This window comes from Sapajus apella, unplaced genomic scaffold (assembly GCF_009761245.1).
Source record: "Sapajus apella isolate SASKATOON/1434 unplaced genomic scaffold, GSC_monkey_1.0 scaffold36, whole genome shotgun sequence".
Taxonomy (NCBI): Eukaryota; Metazoa; Chordata; class Mammalia; order Primates; family Cebidae; genus Sapajus; species Sapajus apella.
In genome coordinates, this window is record NW_022436976.1 from 15,021,624 (window position 1) to 15,040,609 (window position 18,986).

At 37.1% G+C, this 18,986-nt stretch overlaps 1 long non-coding RNA gene across 1 annotated transcript in view; it reads right to left on the reverse strand.

Annotated features, from left to right (window-relative positions):
• LOC116563842 overlaps positions 1 to 18,986 on the reverse strand; it is a 92,102-nt gene that overhangs the window by 44,643 nt on the left and 28,473 nt on the right. The window lies entirely within an intron of this gene.

Consider the following 18,986-nt stretch of genomic DNA (forward strand, 5'->3'; position numbering starts at 1 on the left):
TTCACTGTGAATTGATGGTTTCATGTAGTAGAATGCATTAATTCCTTTATCTTTTCTGTATCTTCTACAAGTTTTTTCTCTGTAATTACCATGAGGCTTACATAAAACATCTTAATAGTTATAACAGCCTATTTAAAGCTGATAACCACTTAACTTCAATGGCATAAAGAAACTACTTGTTAATTTCTCTTCCCCAAAGATTTTGTTATGACCATCACAATTTACATCTTTTATGTATTACCTCTCCATTGACAAATTATTGCAGTTTTAGTTAATACTCTTATCTTTTAGCTTTATACTAGAATTAGGTGATTTCTACACTGCCCTTACACAGTATTAGAATACTCTAAATTTGACTATATTCTTACCTTTACAGTGAGTTTTATACTCTCATATGTTTTCATGTTGTTAATCAGCATCCTTTCATCTTATTTGAAGAAATCCCTTAGCTTTTCATGTAAAGCCTTTCTCATAAACAGCAATAAATGCCCTCAGCTTTTATCTGAGAAACTCTTATTTCTTAAGAACAGATTTTCCTGCCATAGTATTTTTGGTTGGCATTTTTTTCTTTCCACACTTTAACTATATTATCCCACACTTTCCTGGCCTGCAAAGTTTCTGCTGAGAAAGTCTTACGGGGCTTCCTTATATGTGATGATTCAATATTTTCTTGATGCTTTCAAAATTATTTGTCATTGAATCTTGAGAATTTGAATATAATGTGTCTCAGGAGAGATCTCTTTATCTTTACTCTATTTAGGGTTCTTTAGAAATCATGAATCTGGTTGTTCATTTCTCTCTGGATTTGGGGCGTTTTCTGTCATTATTTTTTAAAATAAGCTTTCTTTTCCTTTCTTTTTCTCTCCTTCTTCTGGGATTCTGAGAAGATATAATGTGTAAATTGAGTCACTTTGTAGTTTCCCATAAGTCTCATAGGCTTTCTTCACTCCTTTTCATTCTTTTTTCTTCTTGTTTATTTGACTGGACAATTTTAAATGACTGTCTTTGAGCTCACTGTTTTTTTCTTCTGCCTAATCAAATATGCTGCTGAAGCTCTCTATGTAATATTTCAGTTTAGTCATTTTATTTAGCTCCAGAATATCTGGTTAATTATGATGGTTTCTATATCTTTGTTGAATTTCTCATTTTTTTCATGTATTGTTTTCCGGATTTCATTTAGTTGTCTATCTGTATCCCCTTGTAGTTCACTGAACTTCTTAAAGAGATTATATTGAAAACTTTGTCAGGCAATTCATATATCTCCATTTCTTAAGGCTGGTTACTGGCATTTTATTTTGTCCCTTTGGTTGTATCATGATCTCTGTGGCCTACAATTAGTGTCTGAATATTTGAGGAAGCAGGCATCTTTTCCAGTGTGGCAGACTGGCGTGGCAAGGAAAGCTCTTCATCAGTCATCCCATCAAGAGAGTCTGGGCAAGCTAGCTAGTTGAGTTTGCAAGCAGGCATACCTGATGTGTGGGTCAGTTCATGGTGGGCCTGGAGCCTGAGTCCACAGGTACAAGCCAGCACTCAGATATAATAGGATAGGCATGGCCCCTAAACCTACTGAAATGGGTTTCAACCTTGGGTCCACTGGATCCTAGTATCACGGGAGCCAGTCTGTGCTTGAGGCCATGGGGACTTGCCTAACCTTAGGGCAGGCTTGAAGCCTTCATCTCTGAAGGCCAGCCTGGCTTTGAGGTATGCCTGGAGCTTGAGTTTACAGAGGTATATTTGGAGCTTGGGGTTTCAAGGGCCAGGCTGATCGTGTGGCAGGTCTGGATCCTGGGTTTGCAGGGGCCAACTTACAACTTGGGACCATGAGGATCATCCTGGCACTGAGATGGCTCTAGTACTGGGGATACTCATTTCACTCTCCTTCTCCCACGGCGAGGGCATCTCTCCCTATGATGCTCTGTGCAAGCTTTGAGGAGTAACACAGATAATGTGAAACTGTCCTTTCTACACTCTTTAGTGTGTATTTTCTTATTTCTCTGTTCCACTCAGGTGGTATAATCAATTAACTGAATTTCTTGTGAAGGTATTTTTATTTATAAATGCTTATACAAATTGATGTTTCTTCAAAGTACAAGCACTAAAATTCCTATTCTTCCATCTTGCTGATCACATGGTTGTTGGCTCATCACAAGTTCATAGTGCAGACAGGTTTTTATAAAGGTACATTCAGGTCCCAGTAATGTACCTCCAAAGCTCTGTCACTTCTGATCTAACTGAAGACCTCAATCTCAGGCCAGTAGCAAGGTGGTATATAGCCACTTGAATGTTACATATAACCTGACAAATTCTATTTCACACAATTTCCACTAGACAAAAAAATTTAATTATTATAAATTTGCATACTGCATTATTAAGACTATTTATGAGAATATTGACAGAAACTAAATTCTCTAATTACAGTTTATACACATGATTATTAGAAAAATTCTCCACAGACCAATTTCTGGGTCCATACAGTTTAATCTTTGTTTTTGTTCCATTAGACACATACTTTAGTTGGTGACCAACTTAAGATATATTCATATCACATACTCATATTACTTTGGCTACATACTAGTAAGTCATGACATTAATCAAGTTGGCAGAGTGGGCCATAGCAGTATATCTGTAAGTTATTTGTATGCTATAAGAAGAAAGTAGTAACTTTAATATATGTGAAGTAATAGTCTGAAACACTTAAATATATTCCACTAAACCAAACTAAAATATATGTGCCACCCAAATTTCCTTTGAGACACAACGTATGGGATCACTCCACAACCACTGAAAAGAGGAGAAATGTACTGGAAGAAAAGTCAAAGAGAACCAAACAGAACCAATTCATTAAATATTTTAAAAATTTTAAAATGGGTATGGTCATCTTAACATATTGCTAGGGACGGTCCCTCTTGAGGCATTCATATATGTAATAGGCACTAAAGTTCAAGTTTTATTAACTTCAAGGTAGATCCACCTCCAATCTGCTTCCTCTTCCTGGTTTTCTTCTTTTTTAATTCTCAGAAGAAACAATAAGTTATTTGAGCTCCTTTGGAATCTTACTTTGCTAACCCAAACACCTTTCCAGTTTGTGGTCACATTCATTTTTTTCTCTTCTCCTTGCTTCCACATTTCAGAGCCTGAATTTCATGGCATTGCAAGCCATCAGAAAATATAATTGCTTGAGTGTGATAATGGTGGCTAACAATTCAATCTCCAAACTATCAGTTAACACTCCATATATCAGGAATCAAGAAAACATGACATCTCTTGTCAGTAAAACATAAAAGTATTATGCCAGTATATCAATTGAATTTTTCACCTGGCACTCACCACATTAGTATTCAGTTAAAATACCGCCATTCATTATTCCAAAAAAAATTAATGCTCTAGACAAGGTAAATGAATTTATATACAAATATAAAAAAGCTGATACTCCACATGATCCTAGATTTTCACCATTTTCAAAGTAACCTGTCTTGATTATCACAACTTTTTTCTTTTGCTTGTAGCAATAAGTCAATCACAGGTTATTCCTTTCTATAAGTGAATTATTCTTTTCAGCAGAAGATGACTATTGTGCAAAACAGTAAGCAAAACATGTCAATCTCAAAGCTCAACCTAAAGTGTTTCTTCATTATTTCTAAATCATGGTAAAGGTGTCAGTTCAAAATTTATGTAAACTCTCAAATGGCCTGACTGCTGTCTTTGTAAAAGGTAAAGCTCAGATTTCTGATGGTTTGGGTAGCTTCCCAAAAGTTGTCTGAAATATAGACTTTCTTGTCTCTCAATGCACTCTCCTCTTTTGCTCACAAAGATACTTCTTAGACTTCAGGAGCCAGTGGATTGTGGTGGTACAAGTCATGGGCTGAACTAGAAAGTCACATGCATGTGTGTTCACATTATAGCTCTGCCATGACAGGTGTGATAACTAGGAAAACTGATCAAATCCTGTGAGCCTCAATTTTATAGTTTATAAATTTATAAGTTATTTTTATAAATTATAATGTTCTTTGTAAAGTAGTTGAACAGATTAAATGAGCTGATTTATATAATTTAGCACATTGAGTGGCAAGAAAGTATAATCACTTTGAATGATGCTTTCATGCTCACATTTTTGCATTAAAATTGTCATTTTCTTCTGCAAAAGAGCATTGGAAAGTGACCTAATAAAAACAGAAAAACAAATCAACCTGTTCTTATAGGATTGTCCCTAATTTTCTATCCTAACTACCTGGGCTGAGTCACTCCAAAGCAAGAGCTTTCTATCATTCTTCCCTTGCATACTACTTTAATTTTTAAAAAGACATTTTATGAGATGGACTTTGTCACTGCAATTTTTCATGTATATCTTATTCCAAATATATCTTCTCTTCAAACATGTTTTTCCAAAAGAACAAGTAAAGGTATATCTTGTAAACAAGTAACAGTATATCTTGGCATATTGACCAAAGGCAATGCCAATTCAGAGTGGTGTTCAGAAGCACCATACTGTAGCAGGTTCATTCCATAGGTCCTCTTGTCACAAACCCCAAACCAGCCTTCTCACACAGCTAGGATAATTTTGGGGGGGACCTTCCCTATTCAGGATGGGTAGTGCTGTGATCATTTACTAGAGCTGAGGCAAAGGTGAAAAATAAATTTAGCTCATCAAGTTGTATTGAAAATACTAAACCAAACCTCCAGTTCCAAAATAGCAGTATAGAAGCAAGATGGCCTCACTCTTTCCCTCACAGAAAAACCAAAACCAAATGTACAGTGCCGAGATTCTCACCAGCAATATCTAAGAACTCAAAAACGAGGGGAAACAGTTCCCAGGGCCAAAGATAAGTAAAAAAACTCCAAACAGATGACAAACGAATCAAACTTACATATCTATATCTCCTTCCCACAATCTGCGTAACACTAAGTGTATGGAAAATTTTCCCCTCACCATACCTACAATGGAAAAGGTGATACTGAGATGGGCAACCAGCTTCCTCACCATCTTAGGTTATTTGGCAGATCTGTCCTTGCCTTAAACCATGAGAAAGTCCAAGAATGCCTGATGGGAGAAATATCCCTGAGGACAGACTGACATGGAGGAAAGACTACCATCCCTACATGGAAACTCTGCTCTATATCCTGGCAGATTGGCCAAAGGCTATGCCAAATCAAGAGTGGCTGTTCAGAAGCACCACACTGTAGAAGGTTCATTCCATAAGTCCTCTCAGCATAAACCCCCTAGCCAGCCTTCTCACACAGCTAGGATACATTTTCTGGGACCTTCTCTATTTAGGATGGGTAGTGCTGTGATCATTTACTAGAGCTGAGGCAAACTGTGGCTTAAGGCACCATGCAGTGCCAAAAAGGAGGCAGAGATGTAGTGGGGGAAAAAAAAGAAATAAATTCAAGAGGTAAATTACAAAGTATCTCTAAGCAAATTTATCTAATAAAAACCAAAACAACATGAACAAAGAAGACTGAAATAAGCAAATAATGCTTCGGTGTAAAGATATAACCATACATCCATAAATAACAACAACAAACAGGGAACTATGACCTTAAACAGACAAAGTAAGGAACCAGTTACTGACTCTAATGAGATGGCAATATGTGAGTTCTTTGACCAAGAACTCAAGATATCAGTTTTAAGGAAACTCGATGATCTCCAAGATAGCACAGAAAAGCAATTCAGAAATTTGTCAGAGAAATTTAACAAGGAGATTTAAATAATTAAAAAAAAAACATAGAAATTCTAGAACTGGAAAATACATTTGCCAAACTGGAAAATTTATTAGATGCTCTCAACAGCAAACTGAATCAAGTAGAGACAAGAATCAGTGAGTTGGAAGACAGCCTATTTGAATATATACAGAGGCGAAAAAGGAATGAAAAGAAATGAATGAAGAGCACCTACAAGATATAAAAAATTACCTCAAAAGACCACATTTAAGGATAATTGGTGTTTAAGAGGGAGTTGAGCAAGAGAAAAGGCTAAAAAGCCTATTCAAAAACATAATAACAGAAAAGTTTCAAAAACCTGAGATATAAATACCTAGATATAGGAAGGTCAGAGAACGCCAAACAGATTTTACCCAAATAACACTACCACAAAGCATATAATAATAAACTTCTTAAAGGTCAAGGATAACAAGAGGATCTTAAAAGGAGTAAACAAACAATATAGGAAGGAGCTCAGTTTGTCTGGCAACAGACTTCTCAAAAGAAACCACATGGACCAGGAGGGAATAGTAAGACATTTTCAAAGTGTTAAAAGAAAAAAAAAATAAAAAGTTTATCCAAGAATAATGTATCCAGCAAACCTATCCTTCAGTATAAAAGAGAGAGAAAGTCTTATCCATACAAACAAAAATAATTTACCACCACTAGACCTATCTTACAAGAAATGTTCAAGGGAGTTCTTCAATCTGAAGAGAAACACACACACACACACACACACACACACAATAAAATAATAATAACAATAAAAAAAATTTGAAGGTATAAAACCCACTGGTTAAAGTAAGCACATAGACAAACCCAGAATACTCTAATGCTGTAACTGTGCTGTGCAAGCCACTCATAAGTGTAGTATGAAGCCCAAAACAAATCAATCAAAAACGATAACAGCGACAGCAACCTGTTAAGAAAAATGCAACAGAAAAATACGTAAATTGAGACAACAAAATTTCAAAATGTGGGAAGGATTAAGTTAAAGTGTAGAGGATTTTTTTTTCATTTTTTTCTTTGCTTATTTTTATTCTTTTCTTGTGCCCTAAGATAAGGTGTCATGCCTTTAAAGTAACTTGTTATATCTACAAGATTTTTAATAAGCCTTATGATAACAATGAGGCAAAAACCTGTAATAGGTGCATTAAAAGTAAAAGCAACCAATTAAAACATACTATGACAGAAAAATCACTTAACCACAAAGGAAGACAGTAAGAAAGGAAGAGAGGAGTTACAAAACAACCAGAAAATAAGCAACAAAATGGCTGCAGTAAGTCCTTCTTCTCGATAACAACACTGAATGAAAATACCAAATCAATTTTTAAGAGAGGTAAATATTGAGAAACATTTTCAAAACAAAGGTTTGAAGACAGTTTTCATTAAGAAAAAAAGTCCTACCTGAATAGTATCATTCTGAAACTATGCAATTTCATCATCAAACTATATTAAGTGCCTACACAATGCCAAACACTATGTTGGATCCTGAAATACAAAGAGGTAAATGACAAGGTTGACAAGGTACCTGCCTCAAAAGAGTGCACTATGCAGTTAAGAACAGAGAGCCAAACATGGAAAGACACTACAAGACTGGCTGAGTGGGGTAGCTCACGCCTATAATCCCAAGCACTTTGGGAGGCTGAGGCAGGTGGATCACTTGAGGTCAGGAGTTCAGGATCAGCCTGGCCAGCATGGCAAAACCCCATCTCTACTAAAAATACAACAAAAAATGAGGCAGGGGAATCACTTGAACCCGGGAGGCAGAAGAGCCAAGCTCACGCCACTGCACTCCAGCTTAGGCGACAGGGTGAGACGAAAGAAAGAAAAAAAGAAAAAGAAGTAAAGGAGGGGAGGGGAGGGGAGGGGAGGGAAGGGGAGGGGAGGGGAGGGAAGGGAAGGGGAGGGGAGGGAAGGGAAGGGAAGGGAAGGGAAGGGAAGGGAAGGGAAGGGAAGGAAGAGAAGCTTCAAGACTGACAAAAAAGTTCCACAGTGCCTCAGAAGATGAAAAGATAAATCAATTTCAGGACCATCAGTAAACATTTTACAAAGAAGCTACAATTAGGGCTTGCCATTCACTAAAACTTGAAGTCATAAAATGTCAGAATTTTTCAAAGGCTGTCATCAGCACAATGGTTTTTTCTGGCCTCCCAAAGAGGAGTTCCAGATTTCATTCACTTCTGCTGCCTACTCCAAGTCCACCTCATCCCATTGCTGACCGGGATGTTACACTCTAGTCTCAAAGGTATCACAGTGAAGTGTTCCAAGAAGTCAAGGTCACACACTGTGTGATGTCTCCCCTTCTAAGATAGTTTAATAGGAGAAGAAAAAGGCTAACTCTCTCCTCTATCTTTGCTTTTCTGGACTCTGACTTCCAGGAGTGTGGTGAAGAAAAGCTAAGCTTGGGAAAAGCTTTTCTCTTTGAAAGAAAGCTTGCTCCTGGTTCTTTTTCTTCTCTCCCTTCTCTTCTTCTCTTCAGCTGGTCTCTTTCTCTTCCACAAGGAAGCTGAATTAGTTGGGTTACCAATGCAGTCCAAGAGGGTCCAGGGAGGGCTCTTCTCCATCTCCATCTGTCCTTATGTCTCACACATGACACCTGTGAGCAGAGTAGTCACCACATGGGAATGCTGAGACCTAAAGGTGGAGTCAATATTGAGGTAAAAATGATCTGAAGAGGCTTTTAGCCTTCTTTGCTTCCAGGACATTCAAGCCTGTATGTACCATATAGTTCAATATATACTGTAGAGTTCAGAAGGTTTCATGGAGTTTTGATTTGTTCCCTTTTATTCTGCTTTGGAGTTTGAGAGTCAATTCCCAGCAGTTGTTTAACATGATGTCACTGTCCTCTGTTTGTCAGTGTACCCTGCATGGATCCTTATTTGGGGTATTTCTCAGAGAAGAATAGGCAAGGCAGGGCAGGATTTGGATATTCCATGAGTCCTCTGGCCAAATACCATCTAAGTATCATATTAATATCAACTCAGCAGCTCCCATTTCTTTATTTTGAATAACTCTGTACAGAAGGCATAAGAACGAGTAAATAGGAATATTCTAGTATGTCATGAATGTGTCCTCCCTTTGCCTTTTCAAAACATGAGCAACTAGTTAGGACCAGAGCTGACTCCTAATTTCTCTAACAGAAGGAGCACAGGAGCCTGAAAGATACTCCCTTTTATTTTCTATGATTACACACTGGCCAGTCAAATAGGATTTTCTTTATCCTCAATTTTAGCAACAAAAATAGCCAGATTCACCTGAAAGATCATATTCAAGTTTAAAAAAGAAAAAAAAATGGCCCAGCAGGTTGATGGCGGTGGGCCCAGACCTGTTCCTCTTGCTGGCCCTGGGGTAAGTTTCTGAACCTAATTTTGGCTTCCTTAGCAGCAATCTTTAGAGTGTGAGGAATTTAGCCCCTCTTCTGCTCAGTTTTTGGCCTTAACTAAAAATCTGAGACAATGAGAAAGTCCTACTTAACCTATTAAATTTATATAGTTGCTCCAAAATTGGTAAAATGTCAGCAAAAACAGCAATGTACAATATAAACTCTGGAAATGTCAAAATAATCAATGAAATATCATAATTATTAAAGTTTTCTTCACAGTTGGAAAATTATCAAACCTCTTTGCCACAAGCAGTTCTAATTTTATTCTCAAAGTCTCCCAGACTATTAAAAATATGTATATGCAATATATTTATAGATGTGTATCACACTCAGATGATGTGCCAGATAGATATGTCTACTCGTAAAAATGATAATATTCACAAGTCAGTTGTTGACTTTCCCTTCAAACCCTCTGGGCTGGCTACTTGTCATTTGGCTCACAACAACCTTCCTAGCCTTCTGGAATCTCCTCTGTATCACAAGATGGCTGGGAGCCTGCAAACTATATCTCACAGACTTTCTCACCAGCTGCTTTCCAGTAAGGTTCTGCCAATGGGAGGCACCGTTAGAGGACTGAAAGGCAAAAGGGAAGGAGAAATCTGTGTGTGTGTGTGTGTGTGTGTGTGTGTGTGTGTGTGTGTGTGTGTTGTTTCTGGAGGTGTATGAAAGCATTAGTGAGGGGTCAGAGCAACCACAGGCTCTGGGTACTGCTCAGGCAGTGCAATTCCACAGCAGTGGCATACCTGGTGCTCCTGTGTGGTGCTTATGGGCTCTGGCTCTAGCAACGGCAACTGCAGCCTCTATAACAGGAGACTGTAGACCTGGGTTGTGCAGCTCAGCAGGGATATAGGTTTCCAGCTGCCTGCAAGAGATGGTGATAGTTGCAGCAGCAGCAAAAATAGAGCCTCCACCGCCTCTCATCACAACAATCCTGGGCTCTGGGTAACTCCATTTCCTTTGCTGTTTCTATTGCCAGACAGGTGGTAGGTAGGGGTACCCTCACCTTCCCCTCTTTACTTCTTGAGTCTTCCAACAACTTCCTAACCAATTCCTTAAATGCTTTAGCAGTTTTCCTGAATGAACACTTGTTAATATGCCACCCTATCTTTCTTAATTCTAAAAAATCAAGAGAAAATAATAAAGATTTATAATTTTATTAATTTTTCATATGGGCATATACATACTTGCTGAAAGCTGTGAAATCTTATAATGTAAAAATAACCTATAGAGGCAGAATTAGTAAATTCCTTAAGTGCAAAACATTAAAAAGTTACAGAATGCAGGTTAAACATGATGGATTAAACACATACATTAAATCTTGAAATAGCAATAAAATAACAGTAAAAGAAGTAGGAATGTATAAAACTACAAAGACAAAGAAAATGGAAGAGGGAAGGAGATAGCAGGGATGATAGAAAAGAGAAATCAACAAACTTTTGTAAGATGAAAAGGGCATGGATTAGTTTTTTGATGTTATTGTTTGTTTCTTTCTTTTCTTCTTCTTTTTTTTTTTTTTTGGTTATTTTGTTTGTTTGTTTTGAGACAAGATGTTACTGTGAGCCTAGGCTAGAATGCAGCGGCATGACCATAGCTCACTGTAACTTTAAACTTCTGAACTCAAGCAATCTTCCCACCTCAGCCTCCTGACTAGCCGGGACTACAGAAACACACCACTATAAGTAGCTAATTTTTGCTCTTTTTTCTAGAGATGGGGTCTAACTCTGTTACTTAGACTGGTTTCAAACTCCTAACCTCAAGTGATCCTTACACCTTATCTTCCCAAAGTGCTGGGATTATAGGCATGAGCCATTGACAAGCATGACCCATTATCCTATGGTCTGCCAGAACAGGAATTAGTTGAAATTGATTAGCAGAACTCTGAAAACTGAAGCTAAAGATTCAAGTAGCAAACCCTCAAAAAAAGGAACCAGGTATTATAGGAACCAGGTAGTTGTGAAGGCAGGAGTATGGGATAGAGTAGGACTGAAATAGGATGACAGATTGAAAATTTACATCAGGCAAAATTTTCCCCTTGAATTCCCCACTCCAGCCCATACAATTATGCTATTGTTCCACCCCACTTATCTTTTAATTCTTTGGAAAAGATGGACCAAAGTGTCTAGACTCAAGTAAAATAGCATAATTGACATTAGGAATGAGGCCTTAGTCTACACGTAGTTATAAAATAAAAGTTTTTATAGTGAACATTGACATCACCACCCTCACTGGCTGTTTTCTGCACAGTAGATCAGCTGAGTTTTACCCTCCTAGAAGAAAGCTGGAGGACTACCCTCTAGGAAAGCTTGTCAGACTAAAAGAAAAGATCTACAGAGAATAATATTTTGGCATTCCCCCAAAGAAATTGCCTTACAACTTCTTACATGTAAGAAGTTCTATCCATGCACTCAGAACTTCCAATTCAAATTTTTCTGCCTCAATTAAATAGGGGAAAATGGTCAAGGATGACTAGATATTTGAAGGAAGGCTCGAACATTAAAAACAGTAACCAAAATAAAAGAACAGAACAGAAAAACTGAGTAAAAAAAAAAGGCCATATTGAAATAAAAGTATAAATATAATATGAATATCCCCAGGGAGAAGACATTATAACCAGGAAATAAGAACAGAATACTTTAAAAAATATTGTTTAAAAAAAAGAAAAATGAAAGAAATATTTATAAAAAGAAAGAGGTATAGTAAATTAAAAATATAATTGCAGAAATTCAGTAGAAGAATTAGAGATAAAGCTGAGGATGTTTCTCAAAAATATAAAAGACAAAAGGATGAAAAACAGAAGAATGTTTTTTTTTTTTTTAATTAGTTAATCATTCCTTGAAGTTCAACATCCAAACAGAAGCTTTAGAGAGAGCAGGGGGGAAAAAAAAGTCGAAGAACAACAACAAAAAAATATGTTTACACAAATAAAAAATTTAATTTTCCATATTGAAAGTTTGCAATTGGAGTCTACAAACCACTGCTCAAGGAAATAAGAGACGACACAAACAGATGAGAAAACATTCCATGTTCATGATTAGGAGGAATCAGTATTATGAAAATGGCCATACTGCCCAAAGTAATTTATAGATTTAATGCTATCCCCATCAAGCTACCAGTGATCTTCTTCACAGAACTGAAAAAAAACACCTCTAACTTCATATGAAACCAAAAGTGAGCCCGCATAGCCAAGACAATCCTAAGCAAAAAGAACAAAGCTGGAGGTGTCAGGTTGCCTGACTTCAAACTATACTACAAGTTTACAGTAATAAAAACAGCATGGTAATGGTACCAAAACAGAGACATAGATTAATGAAATGGAACAGAGGCCTCAGAGGCAACGTGACACATCTACAACCACCTGATCTTTGACAAACCGGACAAAAAATAGCAACGGGGAAAGGATTCCCTGTTTAATAAATGGTGTTGGGAAAACTAGCTAGCCATGTGTAGAAAGCAGAAACTGGCATAGGAAAGGCAAGGACTTCATGACTAAAATACCAGAAGCATTGGCAACAAAAGCCAAAATAGACAAATGGGATCTAATTAAACTCCAGAGCTTCTGTACAGCAAAAGAAACAATCATTTAGAGTGAACTGGCAACCAACAGAATGGGAAAAAATTCTGCAATCTACCCATCTGACAAACAGCTAATATCTAGAATCTACAAAGAACTAAAACAGATTTACAAGAAAAAAGAAATAAACCAATTCAAAAGTGGGCAAAAGACATGAATAGACACTTTTCAAAAGAAGATATATATTAGGCCAACAAACATGAAAAAATGAACATTATCACTGGTCATTACAGAAATGCAAATCAAAACCCCACTGAGATACCATCTCATGCCAGTTAGAATGGCAATCGTTAAAAAATCTGGAGACAACAAATGCTGGAGAGGATGTGGAGAAATAGGAACACTTTTACACTGCTGGTGGGAGTGTAATCCAGTTCAACCATTGTGGAAGACAGTGTGGCAATTCCTCAAGGACCTAGAAATAGAAACGCCATTTGACCCAGCCATCTCATTACTGGGTATATATCCAAAGGATTGTAAGTTATTCTATTATAAACACACATGCACATGTATGCTCACTGTGGCATTGTTCACAATAGCAAAGACTTGGAACCAACCCAAATGCCCATCAATGATAGACTGGACAAGGAAAATGTGGCACATATACACTATGGAATACTATGCAGTCATAAAAAGCAATGAGTTCGTGTTCTTTGTAGGGACATAGATGAATCTGGAAACCATCATTCTCAGCAAACTGAGAAATGACAGAAGAACAGAAAATCAAACAATGCATGTTCTTCTTACCCATAGGTGGGTGTTGAATAATGAGAACACATGGAAATAGGGAGGGTAGCGTCGCACACTGGGATCTGTTGGTGGGGGGCTAAGGGAGGGACAGTAGTGGGTGGGGAGTTGGGGAGAGTTAACATGGGGAGAAATGCCAGATATAGGTGATGGGGGGATGGAGGCAGCAAACCACCTTGCCATGTATGTATCTATGCAACAATCCTGCATGATCTGCATATATACCCCAGAATCTAAAGTTTTAAAAAAAACCTATATAAAAATTCATAGTGAAAATTCAAAATATCAAAGATAAAATATTCTAAACAACTTTCAGAGATTAAAAAATAGCCAGTCTTATAAAAAAAAACTAATATCTGAGTAATGTCAGACTTAACAGTTGCAGCAACAAATCAACAGAAATCAACAAAGTAATGCTTCCTAAATTCTAAGAGAAAGTTATTTCTAATCTAAAACTTTGTCTTTAATTATAGCTGACTATAATTTAGTCAGCACCAGACTGCCTTACAAGAGCTCCTGAAGGAAGCACTAAACATGGATAGGAACAACCAGTACCAGCCACTGAAAAAATGTACCAAATGGTAAAGACCATCAACATAATGAAGAAACTGCATCAACTAATGGGCAAAACAACCAGCTAGCATTAAAATGGCAGGACCAAATTCACACATAACAATATTAACCTTAAATATAAATGAGCTAAATGCCCCCCATCAAAAGACACAGACTGGAAAATTGGATAAAGAGTCAAGATCCATTGGTGTGCTGTACTTAGGAGACCCATCTCACGTACAAAGACACATATAGGCTCAAAATAAAGGAAGGGAGAAAGATTTACCAAGCAAATGGAGAGCAAAAAAAAGCAGGGATTGCAATCCTAGTCTCTGATGAAACAGACTTTAAACCAACAAAGGTCAAAAGAGACAAAGAAGGGCATTACATAATGGTAAAAGGAATCAATGCAGCAAGAAGAGCTAACTATCCCAAATATATGCACTCAATACAGGGGCACCCAGATACATAAAGCAAGTTCTTAATGATCTACAAAAAGACTTAGACTCCCACACAAAAAAGACTTTAACAGCCCACTGTGAATATTGGACAGATGAATGAGACAGAAAATTAACAAGGATAACCAAGGCTTGAACTCGGATATGGACCAAGCAGACCTAATAGACATCTACAGAACTCTCCACCCCAAATCCACAGAATATACATTCTTCTCAGCACCACATGGCACTTATTCTAAAATTGACCACATAATTGTAAGTAAAACACTCCTCAGCAAATGCAAAAGAATGGAAATCACAACAGTCTCTCAGACCACAGTGCAATCAAATTAAAACTCAGGATTAAGAAACTCACTCAAAACCACACAACTACATGGAAACTGAACAACCTGCTCCTGAATGACTACTAGATAAATAATTAAATGAAGGCAGGAATAAAAATGTTCTTCAAAACCAACGAGAATGAAGACACGACATATCAGAATCTCTGGGATACATTTAGAGCAGTGTGTCAAGAGAAATTTATAGCACAAAGTGCCCACAAGAGAAGCGAGGAAAGATCTAAAATCGACACCCTAATGCCATGTTTAAAAGAGCTAGAGGAGCAAGACCAAACAAATTCAAAAGCTAGCAGAAGACAAGAAATAACTAAGATCAGAGAAGAACTAAAGGAGATAGAGACACAAAAAAACCTTCAAAAAATCAATATTCCAGCAGCTGTTTTTTTGAAAAGATCAACAAAGTAGATAGGCTGCTAGCCAGACTAATAGAAAAGAGAAAAGAATCAAATAGATGCAATAAAAAATGATAAAAGGGACATCACCGCTGATCCCACAGAAATACAAGCTACCAAGAGATTACTACAAACACTTCTATGCAAATAAACCAGTAAATCTGGAGGAAATGGATAAATTCCTGGACATTTATACCCTCCCAAGACTAAACCAGGAAGAAGTTGAATCCCTGAAGAGACCACTAACAAGGTCTGAAATCGAGGCAGCAATTAATAGCCTACCAAGCAAAAAAAGTCCAGGTTCAGACAGGTTCACAGCCAAATTCTACCAGAGATACAAAGAGGAGCTGGTACCATTCCTTCTGAAACTGTTCTAAACAATAGAAAAGAGGGAATCCTCCTTAACTCATTTTATGAGACCAACATCATCCTGACACCAAAACCTGGCAGAGACACAAATACAAAAGAAAGTTTCAGGCCAATATCCATGATGAACATTGGTACAAAAATCCTCAATAAAATACTGGCAAACTGAATCCAATGGCACATCAAAGAGCTTATCCATTACCATCAAGTCAGCTTCATTCCTGGGATGCAAGTCTGGTTCAACATATGCAAATCTATAAACGTAATCCATCACATAAACAGAACCAAAGACAAAAACCACATAATTATCTCAATAGATGCAGAGAAGGCCTTCGACAAAATTCAGTAGCCCTTTATGCTAAAAACTCTCAATAAACCAGGTATCGATGAAATGCATCTCAAAATAATAAGAAATATTTATAACAAACCCACAGCTAATATCATACTGAAAGGGCAAAAACTGGAAGCATTCATTTTGAGAAACTGGCACAAGACAAGCATGCCCTCTCTTACCACTCCTATTCAACATAGTATTGGAAATTCTGGCCAGGGCAATCAGGAAAGAAAAAGAAATAAAGGGCATTCAATTAGGAAAGGAGGAAGTCAAATTGTCTATATTAGCAGACAACATGATTGTATATTTAGAAGACCCTATTGTCTCAGCCACAAATCTCCTTAAGCTGACAAGCAACTTTAGCAAAGTCTCAGGATACAAAATCAATTGGCATTCTTATACACCAATAACAGACAAACAGAGAGCCAAACCATGAGTGAACTCCCATTCACAATTGCTACAAAGAGAATAAAATACCTAGGAATACAACTAACAATGGATATGAAGGACCTCTTCAAGGAGAACTACAAACCACTGCTCAAGGAAATAAAAGAGGACAAAAACGGATGAAAAAACATTCCATGCTCATGGTTAGGAAAAATCAATATTATGAAAATGGCCATACTGCCCAAAGTAATTTATAGATTCAGTGCTATCCCCACAAAGCTACCACTGACTTTCTTCACAGAATTGGAAAAAAACTACCTTGAACTTCATATGGATCCAAAAAAGAGCCCACATAGCCAAGACAATACTAAGCAAAAGGAACAAAGCTGGAGGCAACAGGCTACCTGATTTCAAACTATACTATAAGCCTACAGTAATCAAAACAGCATGGCACTGGTACCAAAACAGAGATATAGACCAACGGAACAGAACAGAGGCCTCAGAGGCAAGATCACACATTTAAAACCATCTGATCTTTGACACACCAGACAAAAACAAGCAATGAGGAAAGGTTTCCCAATTTAATATGTGATGTTGGGAAAAGTGGCTAGCCATATGCGGAAAGTTGAAACCGGATCCCTTCCTTACACCTTATAAAAAATTAACTCCAGATGGACTAAAAATTTAAATGTAAGACCTAACACCATAAAAACCCTAGAAGAAAATCTAGGCAATACCATTCAGGACTTAGGCATGGGCAAGGACTTCATGACTAAAACACCAAAAGCAATGGCAACAAAAGCCAAAATAGAAAAATGGGATCTAATTAAACTTAAGAGCTTCTGCACAGCAAAAGAAACTATCATTAGAGTGAACCAGCAACCAACAGAATGGGAAAAAATTTTGGCAATCTACCCATCTGACGAAAGGCTAATATCCAGAATCTACAAGGAACTTAAATTAACAAGAAATAAACAACCCCATCAAAAAGTGGGTGAACGATATAAACAGACACTTTTCAAAAGATGACATTTATGCAGACAATAAACATATGAAAAAATGCTCATCATCACTGGTCATTAGAGAAATGCAAATCAAAACCACATTGAGATCACACCAGTTAGAATGGCGATCGTTAAAAAATCTGGAGACAGCAGATGCTGGAGAAGAGGTGGACAAATAGGAACACTTTTACACTGTTGGTGGGGGTGTAAATTAGTTCAACCATTGTGGAAGACAGTGTGGTGATTCTTCAAGGATCTAGAAATAGAAATACCATTTGACCCAGCAATCTCATTACTGGGTATATACCCAAAGGATTATAAGTCATTCTATTATAAAGACACATGCACACATATGTTTATTGCGGCAGTGTTCACAATAGCAGAGACTTGGAACCAACGCAAATGCCCATCAATGATAGGCTGGATCAAGAAAATGTGGCACATATACACCATGGAATACTATGCAGCCATTAAAAAGGATGCATTCATGTCCTTTGCAAGGACATGGTTAAAGCTGGAAACCATCATTCTCAGCACACTGACACAAGAACAGAAACCAAACGCTGCATGTTCTCTCTCATAAGTAGGTGTTGAACAATGAGAACACATGGACACAGGTAGGGAAACATCACACACCAGGGCCTGTTGGTGGATGAGGAGCTAGGGGAGGGACAGCAGTGGGTGGGGATTTGGAGAGGGATAGCATTAGGAGAAATACCTGATATAGATGACGGAGTGATAGATGCAGCAAACCACCATGGCATATGTATACCTATGTAACAAATCTGCAAGTTCTGCACATGTACCCAAGAACTTAAAGTACAATAATAAAAAAAAAACTTTTCAACATCTTCAAAAATTTTTACCTTGTATGCAGCCTTTGTCAGAAATACTAGATGTGCCGCCTCAAAACAGAGAAACAGATCAAGAAAGAGGAATACATAAAAGTAAACACACACACACACACACACACACACACACACACACACACACACACAGGGAATTCTATACAGGGAGTAAAAAGATACATGAAAAAGAAAGAATAATGATAATGACAACCTAGAGTGTCAGCTAGGATACTTGGTCTAGAAAGCCATGAGTCCAGATTTTCATAGGACAGTGGACTACAGAAAAGACAGTCCTAAAGAAAATTAAAAATAGAAAAAAGAGAAAGAAAGAATAAAAACCTAGAAATTATGTGTTCAATAACATGGACTGTAGTGAAACCTGTTTTATAGTTCTGTGATAAAGCTCAGGGCTAAAATAGTCATAGGGACCTGGATAAAAAAAAAAACCAATTGATGTAATAAAAACTGTAGTAAAAAGGAAAAGAGGAGATATATAATCACAGTTCAATGTGAATTTAAACTGTGAGTACTAACACCTTATAAAACACGATATAACTACAGTGAGTGAACAGGAGGAGAAAAACTAAGTGTATGCATTAAAATGGGTTGAAGAAGGAGTGTGCAAGAGGTAATCTTCTTTGGAAGGGAACTAATAAATAAAATTGAAAAGAAAAAACAAGCAAAAAGCTATAGAACTAGGAATGAAGTATGGTAAGAGAAATTGAAAGGTAAATATCAGAACAAACAGCTAAAATGGATTGAAAATAAATGTTTGCAGAGAAACAGAAGGGGATAGGGATTTGTTTCTATTTATTTATTTATTTATTGTTATAGTACTTTTAAAATTAAATATTACTTTAAGAATAAAAATTAACAATTTGAAAAGTAAATAAAAGATATGAAC